We start from the raw sequence: 14322 nt of genomic DNA, 5'->3' as shown, positions 1-14322 counted from the left end.
ATTGATTGGAAGGCGTGGGGGCGCGGAAATAATTCATCTCGAAGTGAAAGTAAAAAAGACTTTTGTAGGTATGTAGTAGATAAATGATGTCTTAGGATGATCATGGCATCAAGTAACTGAATAAGCTAGGAGTGAAGATCTCTTGGAAGCTGCCAGTCAAAAACCTGTAACAGGTCTGATAAAACTTGGAAAAAAATAATTAGCTCAATATCCACCATACATGCTCAAAGCGTTGTGCAAGGGCTCTCAAGTCAACAGCAAGAAAGAAACATGACGACTGTTAGGCGATATGTCAGTTATTTTTTTTCAGAGACAACGCTGTTAATGGCCAGGTACTCATTTTACACCTGAGTATGGTGAGATAATGTGAGTAAAGAGACTTTTCCCAAGGACTCAACTATGCACCGAGCAAGGCGCGAACCCAGGACCTTCCGATCCGAAATCGAGTGTCATACCACTAGACCACATAGTCGCATACGGATAGAAGTTGGTGTGGATAGACCATACACTTTGAAACACCTGTCTATAACAGAATAAGACAGGCCATGTTATGGGAGAAGACCGGGGAGGCCAAGATATACCTAGGTAGTTGGTGAGAAAAGAGTTAAATGACCAATGCTTCGACTGTCTATCACTATCACCTGAAACATACTGCCAACTTTTACAGTTGGTTCATAACTCACGGAAATTAGGTGACTTGCAGAAATGGATGAAATGTTATGGATTTGATTTTACAGCCATTTGGTCGCAGTGTTAAAGAAAATTTTATTTATTTTTGTTTTAAGTTACCCCAGTTGTTAAAGATAAAAGTTAATTGTTATTAAGACTTAAAAAAAAAAAATTTAAATTAGGCTTTTATATAGCGCAATATCCACTAAACGTGCTCACAGCGCTTTACAAGGGGTCCCAGTCCCTGGCCAACAGCAACATTTAATTTAGCATTTAGGAAGGGACATGAGACTTCACAGCCTATGATGATAATGATAGCTAAATCGATTGCTAACCTAACGGTTGCCCTCATAAAGAAGTTTAACGTGTAACAGACTGTTTGCAGCATATTTCTTGGGGTTTAGTTAATTATCATTGAAAATTTACCATTTATAAATGATGAATTTTGTGTTGGATACTGATTTTGAAATTTTCCTACTCTAGGCAGGTAGTATGCAGACAGTAAAGAAGCGGGGATGGATGGATAGGCCATACAAATAGAAAACCCGTCTGCAACATCACAAAACAGGCTTAGTCGTGGAGGAAGACCAGAGAGGGCTAGATATACCTAGGTAGTTGGTGAGAGTGAGAGAAGAGTCAAATGGCCAATGCTCCGACGGGGGTAAGCAAACAGCCCACAGATCCTTAGGGATCACTCACAATTTTAACACAATCGATTTTTTAAAAAAATGCATAAATGCATCAGGTGGTGCGCTGGAATTTCTTCATCAGGGTGTTAAAATGTGATAAATGCTCACTAACTGTTTGACGCTATTTAAGTCGGCTTACAAATTTTCATTGGTCTATTTCTGAATTGGAATTCGATTTTACACCAATTTAACTCACTCAACCCTAGAGATTTTTGCTACTTTTCAACATTGGAAAAAATGTATTAAAAATGAGCATGTACCCTACATAGATAGTTTTACTCAACTACCATTAACATGTAAAAATTCGAAACATTAGCTTTGATACTACGCCAATAATTTGTCTCAGAAAAATGTAATAAATAGGCATGGGGTGAAAGTAACCCGGGTAAACTACGGATATAGTCGGTGTTAGGGTTGAGTGAGTTACCAGGACTTGTTATTCCATTCATCCCATATTCACCATGGCGTCCACTTGACACAAGTGGATGTTAGTGTTAGTGAGTTCTCTCACTTGTTAACTGGCTGGGGTTGCTGACCTCTCATACTCAGAGTGGTCACTTTCACTTACTGCGTCTTCTTCTACACTGCTATATCTGTTTTCCAACTTGCTTTTTGTCTTTGTTTTGGAATTAGATTACAACTTGGTTTTGTCCTTTTCCTTGTGTAGAGTCCTTGGCTGGGAGTGGGAGGGAAACAAATTCAAATGTTCAGTGTGCTTTTTTGTTTATTATTATTATTATCATTATTATTATTATTATTATTATTATTATTGTTATTATTATTATTATTATTATTATTATTTTTATTATTGTTATTATTATTATTATTATTATTATTATTATTATTATTATTATTATTATTATTATTATTATTATTATTATTATTATTGACATTTCATGTTTGAGATTTCATCAAACGGTTTTTATTTTTTTTATTTTTTTTTTTTTTGCTGTAGGTACAAAGTTTATTTAAAGTTTGATTGATATTGTGCGTCATTTGGTAGCAGAGTTATGATGAAAAGATAAGGGTAATTTTGAAATAAATCGTAATTTTCAGTGTGTTTTTAATCATTGACACACATCAGGTTTGAGAATGACTCGAGAACTGCTGCCACGATATCACTTTGATTTTCAACATATTAAATTAATCCAAATAATTTATTAACGTTTTTTTTCTTCTGATACTGATATCTTACGTACTTGTGATCGCGTGCTTCCAAGTTGATATTGATATCCTTTGATCGACGTGTTAAATGAAATAAAACTTTCGAGAGTCGTGTCAGTCGGTCAAGAACGAAATAAATTGCACTTTATGTCATAATGACCCTTTTCTACTGATGGTGTCATAGCTCAGCCTCAGCTACCAAAGGGCGCACATTTTTAACTCCTCACTCAATCCTAACACCGACTATAATTCTATCAATTATATCCGTAGTATACCCGGGGCTACTTTTACCCCAAGGCTATTTATTACATTTTTCTAAGACATTATAGGCGTAGTATCAAAGTTAATGTTTTTAGATTTTACATGTTAATGATAGTTGAATAAAACTATCTATGTAGTACATGCTCATTTTTAATACATTTTTTTCTCCAATTTTGAAAGGTAGCAAAAATCTCTAGGATTGAGTGAGTTAAAACTTATACCGATCAAAACTTGAATAAATTTTGCACATGTGACAAAAAAACCGTTTGATGAAACCTTCTTACACCTGAAATGTGTCAATAATAAAAGAAAAACACTGTACGTATATTTTTTAAGTTTTGTGGGGATGCTATTTTTTTTGCCATGTAAATCATCTCTCTGTTATTGTTTTATTTGTTACCGGTATTTTGAATGTGGAACGCAAGCATCTGAGTCTGAGTGGGATCCCGTGCTTGTGTCTATGAGACTTTTAGTATTAGTAGGTGATCTCAAACTATGTATTGGATGAGGTATGCTCTTGGGTTCTCATCTGTGCCATTTCCCTTTTGTCTTACTCTTTCTTGTATGCTTTCAGAAGTAAATCTATAATTTTTTTACTATTCCATTTCCTCCTTTTTTACTGGCTATGATATGATGTAATGTAAATTAAATGGATCGGATTGCAGGTTGTGCTGACCGATGTTAATATTAATGTAAAGCATATTGTGTTATGCTGCTGGATGAAGAAAATAATAATTGAAATGGGAGAGCATTTTGAAAGCAGAGAGATTTTACCTATTAAATTAAACAAGACTTGAGATTGTTTGTGCAGTGGATACTAGTACAGTCCATGCCGCCATTGAGTAGTTTAGCACGGTCATAAGGAGGAGGCTTAGGCGTGCTTAGCGCTGGAGTTGGATTCTGGCCGTAAACATGATCCAAAAATTTCCATTAATTAAATTTCACGAGTTTTTGTTCCTGTAAGCCAAGTATGTGTGCGTGCGTCTGCCTTTCTATCACTTTCCTCACTTTCAAGGTCAATCTCGTTTTCCTATTCCTACACTTACAGTTTACAGCTAGGGTGACTCGCTTGTTCAACGAGCCATGGGAGGGAATGGAACAATTGCCTTGTGCGTATTCACTTCACGCCTACCTCATTTGCATAAGCACTTTTTAAGAATACGACCTGAAGGACGAATAGGCACTCGGTATCGGATTGGGTCTTGTAACAAACACAGTGCTTTAACTTTAAGGCGTGTAGTTAATAATATAGCAAACATTTGGTAAGAGTAAGAAGATTCAATAGGATTCAGCTTGGTTCTAAACAACAAAAATCGGTACTTTTTATTCTTCATGCTGACTAGAACTTTTACACTTACAACTTACATATGCCGTGTGATCAGAATGTAAAAAGTAAAAGTAAAAAATCAAAACATGATCAGATTTATAAATATGTAATATATTTTTTTTCTCTGGATACACTTTTATGCTCGTCGGAGAAGCATTTCAGAGGGGCTTCCGCCATTAATCCGATAGTTTAGAACCAGTTACCAAGTTACTTAGCTGGGTGGGGATCCTGACCTCCCATAGCGGGCAGGGAGGTCCATACTGTGTCCTCTATCCCCTTATATCTGTTTTCCAACATGCTTTCTGTCTTTGTCTTGGAATGAGGTTACTTGGTTTTATCCTGGCCCTGCTGGAGTCTTGGCTGGGAGGGAAACAGTCAAATGCATAGTTATTGTTTTGGGAAATGATATTTTTTCCCTTGTAAATCATCTCTCTATTATGTATTAATATATTTGTTATTTTTAGTGTATAATGTAAGCATTTGAGTGTATTCCTCTCTGTTGGATTTTGTGCTTGTGTCCGGATGAGACATAGGTGATCTCAAACTAAGTACATTGGTGGTATGCTCTTGGAATCTACATCTGATCCCTATTTGTTCCTAGTTCCCCTTTGTCTTGCTTTTTCTTGGGTGCTTTAATTGTAATTCTAGAACTTTTTACTATCCCATTTTCTTCCTTTTCACTGGCGCTAATATAACCTAAATGTGTTACAAGCGCCGTAAAACCCTTAAAAACAAAACAAACAACAAGTTACTTAGCGTCATTACGAGGGAAGTGACGTCACGATTGTTGAACCCTATTGGCGTGCTTTAGTCCGAAATATGCCTTATACTTATACACTTATAATGGCATGCTTACAAATGGCTTGGTCTGTATTGGTATTACTATTACACATAACGCAGGTTATATTGACTAAGGAGAGAAGAATATAAGAATAAGTATCAGTGCTTATTTTGGCGACATTACCCAATCTGTCCCCGTGGAATTGTGCCTTTTTTGGGCAAAATTATGCCATAAAAATGGCATTATGTCAAAAAACCGACATTTATGCATGTTCTTGCGTGCTTTTGTAACCCCTAAACCCTAATTTTCACAATAAATACGAATTCTTATAGGTTTAAAAGCTATACATTAAATTGTTTCGTTTCATTTAAAACGACTAAAAAGCAGAAATATGTATATTATATTAGGTACTCCAAACCAGCCACTATCGGGTAAAATTGTGATGAAAATCGGGAAAATTCATCACTTTCACACTGCTACTCTCAAATAATGTGTAAAATGTATGCATTACACTTGGTGTCATTGTAAAGATCATCCTTTTTTCTTTATGATAGGGAAAAAAGAAAATGGTTTTGTTCAATAAGTAATATTAATAGATTTGAATAAAAATGTGTAGAAAACGGTTGGTCGGAATGCTCACGGTCAGTTTTTATGACCTCATCTTTTTCAACCGGATGTCTTGCGAGCGCCGTTTATGAGATCGGGAAATGAATGGTGTTAGTGTTATTTGAAGCAGAATTGAATTCTCTTTCGTTTGGTATATAATTTTATATTGTATAAAATCATATTCCTCTCTAAAAATCGATTTTTTTGAAGTTTTTGACAAAAAAAATGCCGAAATATGAGAACATTGAAACGAAACTTACATGAAATGAAAAAGTATTCAATTTTCTATTCATGGTAAAAATTCGAAACTATTTTATGGAACAGCGTCCGCAAGCTGGCTATTTAAAAAGAACGACCATGCCCGGCGAAGTCATTCAAACGAAGGAGCCGAGTTGACGTTAGTCGACTCGCGACTAGTTGTAAACAAGGTGTGATTGATTGATTGATTTCATTAGGTACCACAAACTGATTTTTCATATGTGCAGAAACACATAACCAAGCACAGTCATATAGATCTTGTCAAAACTTGAACACAGCTTTTTACAGTAACGAAATCGGACCACAAACGAATAAGTTATGAATTTTTCTAATTTTATTACGTACTCCGAGAATGCATAAAATTAGAAATGCGTCAAAAGTGTCAACTTCAAGGGATATTTACAAAAAAAGTGTTCAACATAAGATCAAAAGAAAGCATAAAATGGTACATGAAGTGGTAGATTATTACATATGAAAATGAAGTACATGTGAAAATAAATAGCAGTAGCACAATCCATCAAAAAGTAAGAAAATTTATATGGACAGTCATATTTTGAGTAAATCTCAAAACAAAAGCAAAATAGACTGTTTTTGTACAGATATATATTGAGAAATTGAGGCATGATTATCCTAATAACTTTAAAATGCAATCTATTCGTGCTTGTATACAAGCTTAATTTTTTACAGAAGTATACAATAACAATTACTTGCGGAAAATCGACGACAAAGTCGAAGAAAAGGCCAATTTTGCCATAATTTTGTGCAAGGGCAAAAAACGAGTACAAAAATAGGAAAATATTCCTCAAATGCTTAATAATCAAGATAGAACAATGAAATTTGCCATACTTATGTATTTTGAGGCACTGAAGCCAATGAAAATGTCCATTTTATGATAGGAATACAATTACAGTAATGAAATAAAAATAGATAATCAAAAAATATGATTAAAGTAACGTAAATATATAAGACCCATGGAAAATCGTTAAACACATACCAAATTCATCATATACATGACATATGTCTATGCAGAAATGAAATATACCATAAATATGCATTAGAAACAACCAGGATGTGGAGGATTACATCTGTAAAGAAATGGAACATTTCATGACAATTTAAAAACAGACGGTACAAGATTATACAAAGTCAAAAAGATTAAAAGATAGGAAGACCCATATGCCATATCGTAACACAGACAAAAAGAGAACAGTAAGCAAAGGCTATACAAATAAATGTGTACATGAAAACAATGACAATTAAAAATTCATCAACAGAACACATCAAGTCTTGGCTATGATCGTACTTCATATGAATAAAATAACAAAATAAATTTATTGTTTACGACGTCTCTTACGAGGCCTAACAACAGGCATATCCTCATCACATCCAATATGTTTACAAAGCCGAACATAAAGCTGTTCTATATTTCCACCACTTGACAAGATATTCTCACCCAACACAATCTTTCTGGATTTAATTTGTATACTACCAGACTACTTGACAATGTAGAAAGAAGTAGGTACACTATTTTAAAGAACATTGATTTTAAACCCTTAGCATGCTACACCAACCTCTGTGGCAGAGTAGCGTGTTAAGAATGGGTTAATTTAAAAAATGTCACCTAAAACAGCTAACGTTTACATGGTCAAATGATTAGGGAAAAAAACAAAAACAAACCCAAGATACACATGAATGGCAATGATAATGATAAATAAAAAGAAACGAAATTCCAACAATATCTTATTCTTTACATTTTACTGTAGTAATAATAACAATACAGTGTAGTTGTAATAGTAGTAGTGGTTAAGGTAATGGTAGTAGTAGTGGTCGTAGCAGTGGTATTAGTCGTTGTAGAAGTGGTTGGAGGAGTAGTGAAAGCAGTTGTAGTAGTAGGAGCAGTAGTAGTTATTGTTGTAGTGGGAATAGTAGGAGGAGGAGTAGTTGTAGTGGGAATTATTTAGCTTTTTGCTGACGGATGCGGAAGGCCAAAGGATGCGGCCGCATCGGATGCCGATGCGGCCGCATTTTTCTGGAGGGACAGCCCAATCAACTGCCCTTTTATCGAGGTTTGGATTCTGTATCACTGAAAAACTGAAAACTCAGCAGTCAACGGGGTAAAAGTAAAAGTACGTAGTCCTCCAGAGCCATTCGACCCATGGAGCTTGTTTGTTTGTTGCTTTAGGTCTCTTCCAACACATCTGAGGTTATATGAGAGACCGCTGAAACAAAAAAACAAGCAATCTAACAAAAATAGTACAAATGTAAATCAAAATCATAACCTAAAGATATAAGCTAAATTATAAATAACCAAGAACAAACAGGCAGAAGATTTACAGAAAAAAAAATATCCCCTGTCAAAAATACAATCACAAACCAAAGAAGCAGGATAGGCTAGTACTAGTAAAGAGAAGAAGAAACGACATCTTTATCGGATCGTACACCCATGCGAACATCATAGGTATCAAGGGTGATGCTCCCATCCAACCACCCGCCCATGGAGCTTGAGTTTATCTCGGTTCCTATAGCGTAGTGAAACATAACATTTGCTTGCTACCCTTGGGATAGGAGAATAGGAGGACGTTAGTCTATCCCAAAGTATATTCCACAAGATCTAATACCGTATGTGGTTTAGTGGTATGACACTCACTTTCCGATCAGAAGGTCCTGGGTTTGAGTCTCGCTCGGCGCATAGTTGAGTCCTTAGATTTGGAGAAGGCTCTTTACTCACATTCTCTTCCCGTACGCGGGTGTTAATTGAGTACCTGGCCGTTAACAGCGTTGTCTTTGTTCGAAAAAAAAAAAAAGTATAATATTGCCCAACAGGCGTCGTGTCCTTCCCACACGTTGTGTTGCTGTTGGTCAGGGAATCCTTGTAAAGCGCTTTGAGTTTGAGCACGTTTAGTGGATATTGCGCTTTATAAAAAAGTAAAAGCTCTTTTTCAAAATAGTACTAGACCGAGCTACCTATTCTCTGCTAGGTACACAGAGGGGGTCAGAAAAACATCTGAACTTCACCCAGTATCTATGTATCTCGGTTCCTTTGCATGTGAAACGAGTGCTTTACTGAGCTATTTGAACCACCTTGTCACAAAAAGTTAGTTAACAATCTTCTAGTCATCTTTTCATTTTTGACAATGACGCGGATGAAAATTACTATATTTCCTCTCATCGACTATTAGGCCACGCTTCTTTTTACTTTTATTTTGAATGTATCATATCAATCAATGGGCATATTCCCTTTCCATGTGCTCGAGGTCATTGGTCACATTCATTGCAAAATGTGCTCAGAGTGACCTACATAGTGAAAAGTGTTCACAGCTTTTGAAATGTATAGTCTAACATCACGTTTGGTCATTTTGTTCAGCTTAACACACGGGTATGTTTACAAATTTCATAAACAAAGCAGCGTGTTTACATTTGGTAAGAATAAGTGAATAAGAAATATCCAATAGTTGGACACCATCAGGTCATGTGATTAATGACTCGGTTGGACGAAAATATGAATATAGATCGCTCCCATGGATACTACTGATTAAAGAATGTTAATTCAAGTTCAAGCTGTTTGTTTATACTTGTACACACTACAGTACTACTTTTGTTGGAATAAAATTAGTTTAATGAGCCTATCCATTCAATTAGGACATGGAGGCCAGGATTCTCATATATGTATGTCATGTAAGTATCCTAATTATCCTCTTGCAATGTCCTCACCTACTCCTGCTGTTACTTTATATCCTTGTCCTGGGATAAGATCACATGATTTTGCCCCAGTCCTGGCTGAGATCCTTAGCCGAGATGGACACTATCAAATCAATATCAATTTTTTGGTCTCTCTCTCTCTTCTTTCTTTCTCTCTCTATCTCTCTCTCTCTTCCCCTCCCTAGGAAATCGGTTTTTGTAATGCAACGCAACGGTTTCTTATTCAATCGGTTATTCTCCATTAGCCATTGCCATTAGGCATGTTGATATATATTGCTGTTACATTATTATTATTAGAATATTAATTGTTTACTTTTTAACTTGGTCCCCTTTGTCTATCCTTTTCTTGTGAGATTATAACTGATCTAACATTTTAAAATGTTTTCTTATCATTTTCCTTTTTACTGCCGCTGAAATGACTAAATAAAATATAGTAAGCGCTTCGTAAAAAGTCCTTAAAACGGAACAATAAACTGTGATATGTACATACAGTTCAAAGTCTAATATATTTTTTTTAATTGGTTCAAATTATAATTCTGACCTTTGTGGATTGAGCGGTTATCTGGTCTAGTGGTATGACACTCGCTTTCAGATCGGAAGGTCTTGGTCCTGGGTTCGAGCCTCGCTCGTCGCATAGTTGAGTCCTTGGAAAAGACTCTTTACTCACATTCTCTCACCGTACTCGGGTGTAAAATGAGTACCTGGCCGTCAACAGCGTTGTCTCTGTTGGAAATAAATTGTAATATCGCCTAAACAGGCATTATGTCTCGTTTTACATGTTATGTGATGCTTTGTAACGCGCTTTGAGCATAATTAGTGGATATTGCGCTATATAAAAGCTCGTGTTTTTAAAAAAAGTTGAAGTTGACTGTATGAGTAGTAGAAGTACAAGTGTCAGGGATTAGGGATAAACAGTGCTTGTGCTGGATTCTTCTAGCACCTGTACGCTGGAGCAGGGTACCGCCAACTGGGGTACTTTGCCTCTCGGATTTTGAACCAAGAGATTTTGTTTTGTGGCAATTTGTACAAGTAGACAAGAGATTGCTTAGTTTCGTGGTAATTTGTACAAGAGATTGTTCAGTTATTTTTTTGAAATTTGTACAAGAGATTGCTTAGTTTTTTGGAAATTTGTACAAAAGATTGTTTAGTTTTTTGGAAATTTGTACAAGAGATTGCTTAGTTTTGGGGAAATATTTCATACGGGCGTCCGCCATTGTTCCGATAGTTTAGAGCCAGTGTTACTAAGTTACCACCATGCGTCATTAGGAAGGAAGTGACGTTACGACTGTTGAAGAGTATTGACCTCATGATCATTGGATTTCAGCACGCCCGTATTCTAGCAGAAGTAGGTTGCAGTTGCAATAGCTGTCTTTTTGGCTTGCTAGAGAGCATGCTTGAATCCGGCGAGTTTCCATACCGAATATTCATGTATGCTTTATTTCTTCAGTTGATTAGAAAGTTATTTTATCTTATTTATTAAAAAAAAATATTTATTTTTTATTTTGTAATTATTTGTACGCACCTGAGATACTGAACTAATGTAGTTAAGCCTACTTCGAAAAAGAAAAGTCAAATTGATACAAGGCTGCTAGAGGCTGTGGACTAAATACAGTAAAAGTAACAAAATACTGTACAAAACACGGAACGTTTCGGGCTCAAAACCATTCTCCAGCCAACAACAAAAACAAACAAAGCAATAAAGACATAAATACATTACTAAATTTTAAATTTCCCGCCCCGGGATTTTTATTTTCCACACCCCAGCAGCTTTTCGTTTCCACGAAGACTTCAGAATCAGAAGGTCTTTTCAAGACTGAAATAAAGACTAAGACTGCCGTACGCTGGAAAAACACATCTATTTGAAAATTTGGCCAGAAACCTCGTTCTTCAAATATCTATCGGCTATGTGATCAAGTGGTATGACACTCGCTTTCGGATCGGAAGGTCCTGGGTTACTCACATTCTCTCAGGTGTAAAACGAGTACCTGGCCGTTACCAGCGTTGTCTTAGTCCAAAAACTTTGTAATATCGCCTAACAGGCGCCATATCTCGGTCTATATGATACGTGTTGCTGTTGGCCAGGGACCCCTTGTAAAGCGCTTTGAGCACGTTTCGTGGATATTGCGCTATATAAAAGCTCATTTTTTTAAAAAATCTATAAACGACTCATCTTGGCAAAAACTCTCAAACTCGGGATCTCGGCGAAGTTTCGGGTTTGAGAGCTTTTGCCAAGATAAGATGAGGGTCATTTAAATCGATCGATATTTGAAGTGAAGAACGAGTTTTCTGGCCAAATTTTTTAATGATTTAATGTGGCGTTTTTTCCCCCCGAGTACGGCAAAGACGCATTATTGAACTGGAATTGATGCAACAAAGGCCCTATACACTTGCAAAGGGGAAAGTTAAAGAGGTGTTTTTATTTGCTCATTTACAAGGTTTGTTTTAATAATTTTTTTAAAACTAGAGCTTTCATTTAGCGCAATATCCATTAAATGTGCTCAAAGCGCTTTACAAAAGCCCCTTGACCAACACGTAACATGTAGAACGAGAAGTAACGTGTTTTAAGCGATATTATAAATTTTTTTCCCGACAGACAACGCTGTTGATGGCCAGGTACTCATTTTACAACCGAGTACGGTGAGAGAATGTGAGTAAAGAGTCTTTCCAAGGACTATGCGCCGGCGAGACTCGAACTCGAACCCAGGACCTTCCGATCCGAAAACGAGTGTCGTACCACTAGACCACATAGCCCGAATTTGGGGTGAGATGTGATACTTCCACTTCTATTTGTTTTTTTCATTTGGCAGCCCTGATCGTAGGTGTATCATAGAAAGATAGGCCCACCTTATTATATATATACCGCTTACAAAATCCCGTACCTGCAAGTCGTGTCCGCCATCGACGATAAAGAAGACCCTCACTTTCGGGAATTCCCCTTATTCGTCATTGCATTGCCACTTCACCGTATTTCTTCTGTTTTTGCTTTCGCTTATCCCATGCTTTATTTGTAGTTTGTTTTTGCTTTTAGGTGTTTTACGGCGCTTGCAACACATTTAGGTTATATCAGCGCCAGTAAAAAGGAAGAAAATGGGATAGTAAAAAGTTCTCGAATTACAATTAAAGCATCCAAGAATAAGGCAGACAAAGGGGAATTGGTTCAAAAAAGGAACAGATGTAGATTCCAAGAGCACACCATCAGTGTACTTAGTTTGAGATCACTAAATGTCTCATCCAGACATAAGCACAGGCCCCCGCCAAAAGGAACACACTCAATTGTTTACAAATCATACATATGTAAAAGTAAAAATAATACAGTACATAAAAGAGAGACGATTTACAAAGAAAAAAATATCTCCCAAAACTAACTACACAATTGACTGTCTCCCTCTCAGTCAGGGTATCCGGCCAGGGCCAGGACAAAACCAAGTAATCCCATTCCAAGACAAAGACAGAAAGCATGTTGGAAAACAGATATTGGAGGAGAGAAGACACAGTATGTACCTCCCTGCTCTCTATGGGAGGTCAGGAACCCCACCCAGATTGTTTATTTATCTCTTCACATAGTGCAATACTTCATTTAATATAATTAATTTTAAGATTTTTTAAAAATGGAGGGAGAGGGTGTAGAAAAGAAAGAAAGAAAGAAAGAAAGAGAGAGGGGAGGAGAGGAAAATAAAGAAATATAGAAAAACAAAGAAAGAATGTAGACAGAAGAGAGAGAGGGAGAACATAACAATAAATAACAGAGGGAAAAAATCATCTCCCAAAACTAATATACTAAACATTTGATTGTTTCCCTCTCAGCTAAGGACTCTGACAAGGGCCAAGAAAAAACAAACAAACAATCCCATCCAAGACGAGCAACTCGGAAAACAAATATTATAAGGTGATTGAAGGCAGAGCGGATGATGTCCTACCAACTAGGGGCAGCGTGGCTCAACGATACGGTCTTTGCTTCCTACCCGAAGCCGAAAGGTATCGAGTTCGATCACCCGCCGCTGCGCTGTGTGGCCTTGAGCAAGTCACCTCGCCTTAGCTCAATTTGCGGCTGACGCCTGGGTTATTCCAGTCTTCCCTTATGGGATGAATAAAGGGAGTTTTATTTATTTTATTATTTATAACCATGTGAGGTCAAAGGACCCCACCCAAGCCTTCATATATATATCTCATATCATGTGATGGGTTATTAAGGCCAATTGCCTTTTGAATACTCGGTGCATATAAAAACATTGTATTATTGTTTGTTTTTGTTATTAAGGGTTTTACGGCGCTTGCAACACGTTTAGGTTATATCAGCGCCAGTAAAAAGGAAGAAAATGGGATAGTAAAAAGTTCTAGAATTACAATTAAGGCACCCAAGAGAAAGGAAGACAAAGAGGAACTGGGAACAAATAGGGATCAGATGTAGATTCCAAGAGCATACCACCTATGTACTTAGTTTGAGATCACCTATAAGTCTCATCCGGGCACAAGCACAAAATCCAACAAAGAGGAATATACTCAAATGCTTACATTATACATAATACAAAAATAAAAAATATAATAATACATAACACAGAGATGATTTACAAGGAAAAAAAAATATCATCTCCCAAAACAATAACTATGCATTTGACTGTTTCCCTCCCAGCCAGGGCCAGGACAAAACCAAGTAATCTCATTCCAAGACAAAGACAGAAAGCATGTTGGAAAACAGATATAGGGGGATAGAAGACACAGTATGTACCTCCCTGCCCACTATGGGAGGCCAGGAACCCCACCCAGGGGGATAGAAGACACAGTATGTACCTCCATGACTCCATGCCCACTATGGGAGGCCAGGAACCCCACCCAGTATTGTATTATTAAAACACAAAAACAACAAAGCT

This window comes from Berghia stephanieae, chromosome 10, assembly GCF_034508935.2.
Source record: "Berghia stephanieae isolate SIO BIC M18660-M18661 chromosome 10, UCSD_Bste_1.3, whole genome shotgun sequence".
NCBI classification, from domain to species: domain Eukaryota; kingdom Metazoa; phylum Mollusca; class Gastropoda; order Nudibranchia; family Aeolidiidae; genus Berghia; species Berghia stephanieae.
This window is presented reverse-complemented; position numbering follows the sequence as displayed.